The following is a 10,029-nucleotide window of genomic DNA, read 5'->3' on the forward strand; positions in this document are numbered from 1 at the left end:
TGGGAATAACGGAGGCACCAGTCATCAGGTCGTCCTCCACGAACAGTTCAGCGTTGACATGTGTTACTGGACTACCGACGCCCTAAACTCCTTCACCCACTCACTTGTTGTTTATTCATTGCCTTACATTTTTTTCCTGAAAATCAAACCAGTGGCTGTGTTTTGGCGTGTGAGCCTTGAGGAAACCATCTGGTACTTTGTGTTTCTATTAGCAGTCTCTGAGGAGCCACCAGAGGTCTTTTAGGATATTAAAATGCATTACGTTGTTTTTAAGTTGGGTCGTTTTGGGTAATAAGTGGCAACATGGGGATTGGGAGTACTTGACTGGTTTGAGAAGAATGAGAAATTATTGTAATGATAGAAACTTAATATTTGGAAAATAAATGTTTGCGATAAAGCAATGATACTGTACATTAAGTATGTGTGTATGTATGTATGTATGTATGTATGTATGTATGTATGTATGTATGTATGTATGTATGTATGTATGTATGTATGTATGTATGTATGTATGTATGTATGTATGTATGTATGTTTGGATGTATGTGTAACCGATGGGTTTCTGCGTTGTCCCTTGTATTCGTAGAGTGAGGCACACACAGGAGTCGAGTTATGGAGGTTTATTTCTTTTAAAGGGGACAAAAAAAAACACGGGAGTCACACACAATCCAGGATATCTCTCTCCACTCAGCTCCGTGCATCAGCCCCCACACAAGCTAGACATATCCTGTGACTAATAATGAATAAATGTAGTAGATCAATTATAAAAATGTAAACAAAGCATAAAACGATCTCAAAGAAATGTATTAAATACAAAAGACAGTATATAAAATAAATGCACTAATAAGGTAATAAAATATAATAAAGAATTGTCATATGGTTGAATGGATGGACATAAATACATAGATCCATACATTATATTTATGTATGGATTAATATCTTTGCTGTATGTACTTTACTAGAGAATAAAGGATTATTGTTGCCCTTTCTCCACAAAATTATGTTTCGCAGCTTTTCTCTTGTGTCCATCCGATTAATAGGTTGTTTAATTTGTTGTGCTTGTTTTTGTACTGTTTCTTTTAGTCTCATTTTGTCATGAACAAAATGGAGCTGTGGTTGGTTTCTATCAAGGACTCCAGCCAATGTGTATATGTGTTTGTTTGTCTGTGTCTGTAGGTGTGTTAACAGGAGAAAAGAAGAGGAAGGAACATTGTTGTCTCATGGTATAGCAGGACTCATAGCAGGACACTAGAACACATTGCTTGGGAAATAGATAGCAGAGTGTCGGCCAACACTATCTCTGCATGTTTTGTGTTCATAGGAAATGCTAAAAATATTAATTGTCTTGGACTCAAAAGTTTAGCAAGATGCCACAGTATGATAGCACTGTATATTCTTCATTCATTAATAAATAGATGTCATGTTTTTTTGAAGGTGAAGACAATGACTAGGTAACCCTTCCTTTTGCAGTCCCCTAATTACTAGGTATTTTACCGGGTAAATACCTAGTAATTAGGGGACTGTAAAAGGAATGGTTACCATTACCGGTAGATGTACTTACATAGATACGAATGTGACTCAGTAGGCTAAGCACTCTCAATGTGTGAATTGGAGATCTTAAAACATTTACTGTTAGGAATTTTCCATTTATTATCCCATCCAATTCATTCAATGACTCACATAATAATAATAATAATAATACATTTTATTTATAATGCACTTTATATTCAAGAATCTCAAAGTGCTTCAGAGAAAAAAATACCAAAAAACTATTAAAAAGGGGGAACCTCAAAGAAAGTTTAGCTAAATGCTCTTTTGAAGAGATGGGTTTTGAGGTTCCGTTTAAAAAGAGCTGTAGTCTGTGGAGCCCTCAGGTGGTCAGGGAGGGCGTTCCATAGTCTAGGGTCAGCAGCAGAAAAGGCCTGATCACCCATGGTGCACAGCTTTGTATGTCGGGTTTGGAGGGTGTGAGTGGATCCTGAACGGAGTGTACGTGAGTTTGTCGGGGGGGTGAGGAGTTCCTGAAGGTAGAGGGGGGCAAGTCCGTGAAGGCACTGGTGGGTGAGGAGGGAGACCTTGTACTCAATTCTGAGTGAGACAGGGAGCCAGTGCAGTGATTTCAGGATGGGGGTGATGTGGTCATGCTTGCGCACCCTCATCAGGACCCTGGCAGCACTGTTTTGAATGTATTGGAGCCTCTGGATGCTCTTGCCAGGGATCCCAATGAGGAGTGCATTGCAGTAGTCCAACCTGGAGGAGACAAAGGCATGGACGAGCTTCTCTGCATCAGCCAGGGTGAGTGATTGGCGGAGTTTGGCGATGTTCCTGAGGTGGTATAAAGCTGTCTTACAGAGGTGTTTGATGTGGGTGTCAAAATGAAGTTGTGGGTCCATTTTAACACCGAGGTTGGTGACAGATGTGGAAAGGGGGATGTTTTTGCCAGAGAAGGTGATATTGGTGATGGTGGGGGAGCGGAGCTGATGTGGCGTGCCAATAAGGATGGCTTCCGTTTTATGGCTGTTAAGTTGTAGGAAGTTGAGCTTCATCCACGCCTCTATCTCCTCCAGGCAGGTGGTCAGTGTGGATGTTGGCAGAGGGGCAGAAGAAGTGGGGGTTGTCCTGATGTAGAGCTGTGTATCATCAGCATAGCAGTGGTAAGACAAGCCATGCCTGCTAATGACACTACCCAGGGGGAGCATGTACAGTGAGAACAGTGTGGGGCCCAACACCGAGCCCTGGGGGACACCGCAGGTGACGTTGTTGGTGTGTGATTTTGCTTTGCCCAGGGCAACGTGCTCAGTTCTGTCAGTGAGGTACGAGGTGAACCAGTTCTTTACATTTCCTGATAGTCCAATGGTGTATTGCAGGCGGTGAAGGAGAATATTGTGGTCAACCGTATCAAAAGCAGCTGTTAAGTCCAGGAGGATGAGGAGAGATGGGGAGCCGGTGTCTGCTGCCATCAGGAGGTCATTTGTGACCCTGACCAAGGCTGTTTCTGTACTGTGGCCATAGCGGAAACCAGACTGGAATTTTTCAAACAAGTGATGTTGTATGAGGTGATCCTGGAGTTGTGCTGCAACTGTTTTTTCCAGAACTTTTGACAGAAATGGGAGATTTGAGATGGGCCTGTAGTTGGAGAGGACTTCTGGATCAAGGGTAGTTTTTTTTAATGTTGGTCTGATGACAGCAGTTTTTAATGCAGATGGGATATGGCCGGCCAGGAGGGAGTGGTTAATGATATTGGTGATGAGTGGAGAGACAGCAGAGATGTTGGCCTTCAGCAGAGCTGTAGGGAAGGGGTCTAGTGCACAGGTACACAGGTACACTTTAATATAAAAGGTTAAGGGTTGTACCAAAGTGGTGTTAATGTCACTCAGGCTATTCTACCAAACTCTTATCAAGTTCTGTGTTCTCCTTGCAGCCCATCGAGGCCAGGGCTCAGGGTATTTCATGCCCTTGAACCTGGCTGCAATGAGCCCTGGTTAGCCTCCTCAGCCAACAACCAGCGCCGTGACGGCACATCAAATCATGTATAAAGTCCTCCCTGAAAATTGACAGCGCAACTCAGTTGAACCTGCAACGCAATGACCTTGGTCATGCCACTTCAACATCTGTCAGGGCCCGGACACAGGATCACAGTACTACATAAGGCCTGCTCAGGAATATAAAAGGACAGCACTGGATAAGCCGCCTGCCAGGCCTGCTAGGAGCCCGGGCCCTGCTCTCCAACACTGGGTCAACCCAGGCTTTAACCCATTAGTGTTTGGAGAAAGAAAGAGGTGATGCGGGGTCATGGGATGGAAATGAATGGGAGCTACAACAGCAGGCTCCTGGTCCTCCAGGCTTCCACCCATCTGGCTGCTCCAAGGCCAACCCTGGTGTAGAATAGCTCCGACGGAGGCTTTCTTATGAAGTTTTATTTAACATTTTTCAGCTGGTACATGTTATAAATGTCAACGTCGCTAGCCAACCAATCAACCGGGGTCTCATGCTCACGTGACTACGTGGCTCATTGGGCCAATCAAAGCTCATCAATGCAATGCAGATACAACATTCTACATCCCCCTTCTTTAGTTTAACACCTCCAACAACAGGAAACATGCATTCAAAGAATATCTCAGAGAATAAACAGCTGTTTTGTTAAACGAGTTACCCATATAAATGACAACTGTCTTCAAGTAACACACACCAGAAAAGCCATTGTGAACATGTGCTAAGAAACAGCAAAAACATTCACATATCACACATGGTAACGTTTTATTTATTTATTTATTTTAACTAAACATATCAGTGGTAGAACACTGCTGTTAGATTAAGTGTTGTACTTGGGGTTGGGCTTCAAGGGTCTGCCATATCTGGAACAAGGAGTTGAGCGCTCGGCTGGTGTTTGGATGGGGGTCTCATCGGAGTGGCCAGGTGAGTGCTTATTGTGCGCGGGGGGCTGTGTCTCTGGGGACATTGGGACACTGGGTGGACTTCAGATGTTTTCATTTTCGGATGCTGGATCTGCTGATGAAGATGGATCAATCTCTGGGGGTTGTTCTGCTACAGGCAGCAGATGGCGACGATTTCTGCGATACTCTCTACCCTCCGACTCGACCAGGTAAGATCTTGGTTCAGCAGCCGCCCTTTTGACAATGCCTATTTTGTCATGTCTTTCTCTGTTTGCAGTCGGACCACCTGGGAGTTGTGGAGTGGAGTGAGAGGCTGGCTGCCACGATTGTAGATTTTTTTCTGTTTCTCTCTCTTCTTTGATAGATGGTTGTGGACTGTCCCAGAGTTCAATGGCTTTGGCTTCAGTAGGTGTTTGCTGACTGGCAGGCTTGTGCGGGTTACTCTGGACATCAATCTTTGTGCAGGGGAGCCTAGGGTGCCATCTCTTGGCACATTTCTGACACTTAGCAGATTCAGTAGCAGGTCGGTCCCATCTCTTTTAGACGTTTCCAACAGGCGCTTTGCGCTTCACACTGCTCGCTCTGCCAGTCCATTTGCTTGATGGTATTCTGGACTGCTAGTGACATGAGTGAAATCCAAGTTTTTGGCAAAGTCACAAAAGGTCTGACTCATGAACTGTGTGCCACAGTCAGATAATAGCTTGTGGGGAATTCCATGAACAGAGAAATGTCGTTTCAGCTTGTTAATCACACACTGTGACGTGATGATCTTTAGTTGGTCCATCTCAAACCATCCTGCATGTGAGTCAACTAGGATGAGGTTCTGATGGTTGTTCCATTCAAATATAATCTGTTGCTACTGTTGACCAGGGGAGCTATGGGACCGCATGTAGTTGCAATGGCTCCTTTGGCTGATGAGATTTCAAAGCATTGCATGTGCTACATGACTGTACGAAGTTATCAATGTCTTTTGTCATTGTCGTCCAAAACACCACATTGCGTGCTCGTCGCTTGGTGGCCTCTGCACCAGGATGGCCTTTGTGTAGCAGTGTGAGGTATTCTTTGTGCAGCATTTGTGGAATGACTGCTCTTGTCCCTTTCATTATTTTTCCATCTTCCACGGAAAGCTCATCTCGGAATGGGAAGAACTGCTTCACTGTAGCTGGTACACTGCTCAGCCGTTCCGGCCATCCATGTCTGATGATGTTAGTCAGGGTTTGTAAAGACACATCTTCCATTGTGTGGTTGTGTAGCTCATCCTGGCGAGAGGATGAGATGCGCTGTACTGCCATCACCTCGAAGTCTTCCTGCTCTGTGAGGTGTTGTGCTGTGGTCTCTCTTGGTGCAAGTGACAGCGTGTCTGCCAGGTAGAGCTCTTTGCCTTTCTTGTAGATCAACGTCAGATTGAACTTGTGGAGCTTCAAAATCACACGTTTTGGCTTCATTTCTAAGTGCACTTAGATATGACTCTACAGTCTCACAAGGTTTTTGGTTCCTTGTGTTGAAAGCAGATGCGTGCCGTGACTGCCGTCAATATGGGCAGGTGGGGCGGTGAACTCCCTGCAAAAGCATGCTCCCAAAAAAAATAGTTCCTCAGTAAATCATTGCTCCAAGTTTATTTTTAATAATGTGATTGTCACATTAACTATCTATAGTTTCTGTAGGCTTTCCGACTATTTTTGGTCTGTTGATATCAAATTGATGGTGGCGATTCTTGTTGAGTTTAACGTGTCATGCAATGTGGGGCAGGGGAGCTCAACGACCGCGTCCCTCCGTATGTTTCTCGCATAACCCTGCAGGCTGCAATAAGAATTGCAATCCACGCTATAAGACGCCCATATGGTCGTAAAGTAGTCGGCCCCATGGTCATATTCTAGGAATGTTGTTGTTTAAAATCGAATTACTCCGCCTGTTTTCAAAAGTGTTGTTATTGAGAGATTTGCACACATCGTCAGGCCAAGTTCCAAATCGAAGGTCTTCTTGATTGATGACTTGTATTTCTACTTTTCATGTATTTGCAATGCACTCGCTAAGCCTGTTGTTAAATTGTTGTTAGATTGTTAAAATAAAATATGGAAGAAATAACTTCCCTATAATGTCGAATTTGTCCTTTGAAATTTTTGACTTTGCAGAGTTGGTGTTTCCATTGCACACAGGCTGACGAGTGTTGCGGATGGCACTTCAAAGGCGTGCAGTAACATTAGGCTATTCGTTTATTTTTAATTCTTATCCACAATTAGTTTAGTTAACATGTTTTAATGTAGCTCAAAATATACATGTTAAAAATATATATAAATTGTGGGTGTGGTCATACGCCAGTAGTTTCTGCCCCACCGAAATGAAGGGGCATCGCACGCTTATGGTTGAAAGAATGTCTCTCCATCGTGATGTTCGTTTGTGGATTGCAAATGTCCCTGAGCTTTTGTTTCAAACACTCTGGATTCTCCCGCAATTCAGCTGGGCGGACCACGTCGCCATCATCGTCCAGCTGAGCCACAGCCCACTGTAAAAACGAAAACTTAAAATTGTTGGTCTCATTATGATTTCTGAGTAAAATGAATATAAAACATTCAGTATTCATGTCAACTGTGCAATTCAATTTAGTCCAACCAACAATGTTGAGTTTTGGGTCAAGAGTTGGGCTCACTGTAGTATCTTTGTTAGCAAGACACACGGGTTTAAGTCAGACTCTGTCTGAGGCTGGGCCAACTACGGTGCACATGCGCATTTCGACAGTACCCCCGGGGAGTCTGGGTATTCGTGATGCCGGTTGGGAAAAGGGGGTTTATTGCCTTTTGTCAATTTGTTTCTGTTAGGTTAAGTTGGGTTAACGGGTTTGGGGTCTTTATTGTTTGTGTGTTGTTTATTGTGCGTAGTGTTGCCGCCACCGTTACCGAGACTTGCATGTCCGTTGGTTGGGTGTGCGTTGCGCTGTGTGTTACGGGTGTGTGTTAAATAAAGGCAGCTCTCGGGATCGTGCGGTGTATGAGGCACGAGAGTTGCGTCACCGTTTAACCATCCCGTCTCGTGCAGAACAAGTTTGACCATTATGTCAAACTTGTTCTGCACTTTGGTTTGCTGTAATTAGACAGCAATTCTCTGCTGCTGAACTAGCTACATGTTGCTTGTTCTATTGCTGTCTGGCATTCAGAAATGTAAAATGGAAGTTTCAAATTAGTAATTTTAATAAGTGAATTCAAAACTCGTTTTGCATTCTTTGAAATGTTTTTTTTTTTTAAATAATATTAACCTTAATTTGAAATATTAAGTTAACACCACTGACTTATTTTTTTGAGTTTATAAAATATAAAAATCTTAGTTGGTATAACTAACTTTCAAGTTTGTCTAAAGAAGAAATGACATTTTTGATTTGCTCAAAACTCAAAAATTGATTGCATTACATTTTTGAGTTTTGAGCCCAACAAAATGTCATTTTTCTTCTTTGGACAAACGTGAAAGTTAGAGTTACACCAACTAAGATTTTATATTTTACAAAACTCAAAAAAGTAAGTCAGGGATGTTAACTTAATATTTCAAATTAAGGTTAATATTATTTAAAAAAAAAACATTCCGCACGATCCCGAGAGCTGCCGTTATTTAACACAGACCCACTGCACACAGCGCACCGCACACCCAACCAACGGACATGCAAGTCTCGGTAACGGTGGCGGCAACACTACACACAATAAACAACACACAAACAATAAAGACCCCAAACCAGTTAACCCCACTTAACCTAACAGAAACAAATTGACAAAAGGCAATAAACCCCTTTTTCCCAACCGGCATCACGAATACCCAGACTCCCCGGGGGGTAGGGTAGGAAAGTGTCGAAATGCGCATGTGCATCGTAGTTGGCCCAGCCTCAGACAGAGTCTGACTTAAACCCGTGTGTCTTGCTAACAAAGAGACTACAGTGAGCCCAACTCTTGACCTAAAACTCAACATTGTTGGTTGGACTAAATTGCATTGCACAGTTGACATGAATACTTAATGTTTTATATTCATTTTACTCAGAAATCATAATGAGACCAACAATTTTAAGTTTTCGTTTTTACAGTGCTCCAACATCGCTAGCCAACCAATCAACCGGGGTCTCGTGCTCCCGGGACTACGTGGCTCATTGGGCCAATCAAAGCTCATCAATGCAATGCAGATACAACATTCTACAGCTGGATCTTTGGTCTTCACAGTCACAAATACACAACGTCACGATGCCTCCGTCCCCAAGGCAACCGCCCAGAAACCATCCACTAAGAGGTCCCTAGAGGAATATCATTAGAGAGGATGAGCACTTTGGTTTCAAACCTGCAGTCAAGGGGAAAAGGGCAAAGGATCTCTGGTCTTCACAGTCCAGCATTACAACGCCTCTGTCAACCAGACAAACCAACCATCCAGAGAACATCCACAAGGAGGTCCTTGGAGGGCATCATGGGCGAGGGCTAGCCCTTTGGTACTGAGCCTGTAGCAAATAGGGAAAGGGCTGTCGCATCCATTGCTGCAGGCAGTGTGTTATTCCATGGACCGTTGACAGAAGCTTGGACTCACTTGCCAACATGAGATCATCTGAAATCGATGAATTGCATTTTTCCATCTGCAAAAAAACATTATCACAGTGTTATTTCCCAAGATTAACAATTTATAACAAGAGACACCAGCAATAAAGGGAAAATTATTATTTTATGTAAGGTTAGTTTTAGTCTAATGTTATGCATCCGTGTGGTAAACTTAAAAGTTATACTGTCCAATAGCATAGGTTACCTTACCTAAGCAGCACATGCTATCAATTCAACATTCAATCATACAAGGTATCACACATCCTTGTCATATTACTGAATTGGATGCCATTCGTCAACCATGGTTTGAGGCCAGCATCAGCCTTGTGTGAAAGTCAAGTATGTGTGGAAGAAATTAATGATTATATTCTATGGTAAACCATGATTATTATTAGGCCGATATATCTAATGGTAGAAAACATTTAAAGCTTGACACGGTGCCAGGGAGTCTTGGGTCAGAGCGTAAGTTGGAACCCCCCACAGGAGCAGGAAGCTACGGGGACAATGCATGCTGACCTCAGCCTAGGTTATCTTGTTGACCAGTCGCTTAGAGGAATTTGTGATTGATTGTGGGCGGACACCTCAAACAGGAAACTGCTTTGTGTGTGTGGATAAAGAGGACGCCGGGATCTGTTGACCGTCAGTGCTTTGCAAACCACTCAGCCTTGTCGTTGCATTTTTTAACAATAAAGTCTTTTTGTCATACTTGCGCCGGACCCCTCGATTTCTTTTCCTTCTCTCTTAAGTTAGTCGAAGTGATTAGATCTCGTTTAATTCCACGACATTGGCTGTCAATCCAGCTGAATAAGGCATCTGAGCGGCCCTTCTGTTGCCAAAAAACTGCAGTAAATGAGATTAAATAACCAAGAGATGCTCTTTCTCTCTTCGCCCTTTCTGAATCCGGTTGGTAGAAAGTCAAAAACATATTGTCCTCTGAGAAAATGCATCCTTCCATGCATATTTCTTTGATTCCTTTAACTTTTTCTATGTCAGAGAAAACTGTTTTGATTGCTCTGTAGATTGCTCCAACTTTCCTGAGGCACTGCTTTGATTGGGCCGACTACGGCCTCCCATTGATC

The sequence above is a fragment of the Gadus chalcogrammus genome, chromosome 11 (assembly GCF_026213295.1).
Source record: "Gadus chalcogrammus isolate NIFS_2021 chromosome 11, NIFS_Gcha_1.0, whole genome shotgun sequence".
Taxonomy (NCBI): domain Eukaryota; kingdom Metazoa; phylum Chordata; class Actinopteri; order Gadiformes; family Gadidae; genus Gadus; species Gadus chalcogrammus.